The 2,906-nt window shown below is 41.6% G+C and overlaps 1 pseudogene; it reads right to left on the bottom strand.

The window, feature by feature from the left end:
• Positions 1-994: 994 nt before the first annotated feature.
• Positions 995-1,701, bottom strand: LOC102957163 (annotated as a pseudogene).
• Between the last annotated feature and the right edge of the window lie 1,205 nt (positions 1,702-2,906).

Consider the following 2,906-nt stretch of genomic DNA (forward strand, 5'->3'; position numbering starts at 1 on the left):
GGGAGAGCATAAGAGGTAGATAAAGTTACATAAAACTACATTCTGATGTTGACAGGCCTTAGAACCAATTTTAAGGCACTATAATTTCAAGGACATAAGTCTTGGTTTTGCAGCTTATCTCTCTATTCAAATGAAAGTGTGGTCACAATTCAGGCCCCAGAAATACTGCTGTGTCATCCCTGTGTTAATGAGCCTGGAGAGAGGTGTGTATGTGTGTGTGGTACTGTAATGCTCCCAAATAAACTAGCCTTAACAACAGGTTCGGAGTCTTCTATTTGTAATTTGGGAATAATTAGTGTCAAGGGGATAAATGATTAGCAACCTCGTTATATCAAAGTGACCTAACATCGGACAAAAAAACGTAGGCCATTTCTTCAAAGACTGATTTTAGATCAATACTGTTAAGAGATATTCCCACAAATGCTGAAAATCTAGGGAAACCTGCTTCATTAAAAGTCTATAATTAATGATGCAGTAACATACAACACAACTGTGGGCTGGCAGATAGAAAAAAATTATCTCAAAACCTTCAATACAGATTTAAATCTAGATTTTTCATTACAAACTTAGAAAAAAAATTCTAAACAATGCATTTTCTAAAATGTCAAAGCAACATCGTTCTCAAATGGCTGCAGAAATCATTTATTGATCAAAACGAAGAAAGAGAATCACTGGCTTAAAAAGGCTAAGACTAAGGAAGGATTTGAGGTCACACAATGTATTTTGAGTTTCAAAATGAATGAAGTAAAGGAATAACAGTCCACGTAGGTAGTATTTTGTCATTCTAATCTCAAGGATTTGGTGTGAGAACTGAAATTAACTCCTTTTTTTTAATATTTCAAATGAAAATTGTCCATTTATTAAGCATCCACAGAGTTCCAAGCATTATACAGAACACTTGTTCACACTCTTTTAGAGCAAAATTGCCTATTTTTTTCACTCACTTTTGCATGCATTGACATTTTAGTTCCACTGTCATAAAATGACCAGTTCTTCAAGACTTGCTCAAGAAACAAGTTTCTGATCCATAGAAGCAGATCATGCAGGAAGTTTCTCCGTGAACTGTTACGCTGAATGTCCTTTCCGTCAGAACCACGACCCCCCTTCCTCCTCTGAAGCCTCCATCTCCACCTCCTCTTGCGAGTCTGAAACCGCCCCTCCGCCCACTGGGCCTCCTCCACCTCTTCCTCCTGCCACCACCTCTTGGAGGTCCCTTCTCACCTGAAGGTCGAGGTAAAAACCTCTGCAGCGGGAGCAGTTTATATGGGTCCATGTGAAATTCTGCAGGTTTTTAAAGGAAAGTGCCTTCATATTTTCTGACAATTTAACGGAAAAAAAAATCTCTAAATTGTCCACATATGTCATCCACTTTACTAATCTGTTCTTTGCTCTCTAAATAAACTGGAGCGCTGAAGTAAAGCACCTTATTTTTGTCTGCAGTACATTTAAAAACTATGTCATCTCCACAGGGATACAGGTACGCTCCTAATAAAACTACATGTTCTGGAGATCGTTGGTCTTGGCCTTTGTTCAACGTCGGTGGCCACTTCCTTGTCTAAATCCTCCTCTGCCACCACCGCTTTTGAAATTACTGCCTCCATCCGGGAAGGTTGTAGCGGCTGCTATGAATGAAGCCGCCACCTCCATTAAAGCTTCTACAACCTCCGCCTGGAAAAGACCTGTTTGCTCTACCAGCCTCATCGCTCCGGGTTAGAACCTCCTCCCCCCGCAAGCAGTGAACTCTTGACGCCACAATCCCTACAGCAGCTCACCTGCCTGAAATTAACACTCTTGTGTAAGAGAAAAGTTATAACCCCGCGTCTTAACATGGTTTCCTCTTCCTGATTAGTTCCAAGTGAGTCACTCCCCAGCTAGACCTTCAGTCGCAGTTGTGTAGCATGGTGCTAGGTATGAAAAGGTTTCCTACATCTGGAATAGGTCCTCCAGAAATATTTAGGGATTAGGGAAATTTAAGAATAACTGGATTGGAATGCAATTTCCTTGAGGGCTAGAGCAGTGGTTCTCAAACTGCAGCCAGTATCAGAATCACCTTGTTAAAACATAGGCTGCTGGACCCAACACTAGAGTTTCTGATTCGGTGGGTCTAGGGTGGGACTAAGAATTTGCATTTCTAACAAGTTCCCAGGTTCCCAGAGGAGCCCAGGTGGAGGGTCACTATTCTAGACCAGTGTCTCAACCTGTTGCACATTGCTATCACCTGAGGAAGTTTTTAAACTCCTGATGCCAAGATTATCACCCAGACCAATAACATCAGAATCTACGGTGGTCATGACTAGGCTCCAGTATTTTGTTTGTTTGTTTTTATTTTTGAGAGTGTGAGCAGGAGAGGGGCAGAGAGGGAGACACAGAATCTGAAACAGGGTCCAGGCTCTGAGCTGTCAGCATAGAGCCCAATGCAGAGCTCAAACAAACGACCGGCAAGGTCATGCCTGAACCAAAGTCTGACCCTTAAATGACTGAGCCCCCCGCAGGTGCCCCTAGGCTTCAGTGTTTTTTAAAGTTCCCCAGTAAATTCCAATGTACAGCCCAGATTGGAAGACACTGTCCAGTCTCATGGTGGTTCTCAGCCCAGGCTATACTTTAGAATAAACTGAGAAAGTATTTTTTTTTTAATTGAGGTATAATTGACACACCGTTAAAGTGTACAAGTCAGTAGTTCTTATTCACAAAGTTGCACAACCATCACCACTATCTAATTACAGAACATGTTTATCACCAACCAGGGAGATTTTAAACAAAGTTCTGATACATGGATTCTACTCTCAAGAGATTTTGAATTAACCGGTCCACTGGGTAAAGGCATCAGTGTTTTTGTAAATTTCTCAGGTGATTCTATTGCACAGCTAGGGTTGAGAACCACAGTTCCTGAGTTTGGTTACAGACCT

The sequence above is a fragment of the Panthera tigris genome, chromosome A1 (genome assembly GCF_018350195.1).
Source record: "Panthera tigris isolate Pti1 chromosome A1, P.tigris_Pti1_mat1.1, whole genome shotgun sequence".
NCBI classification, from domain to species: domain Eukaryota; kingdom Metazoa; phylum Chordata; class Mammalia; order Carnivora; family Felidae; genus Panthera; species Panthera tigris.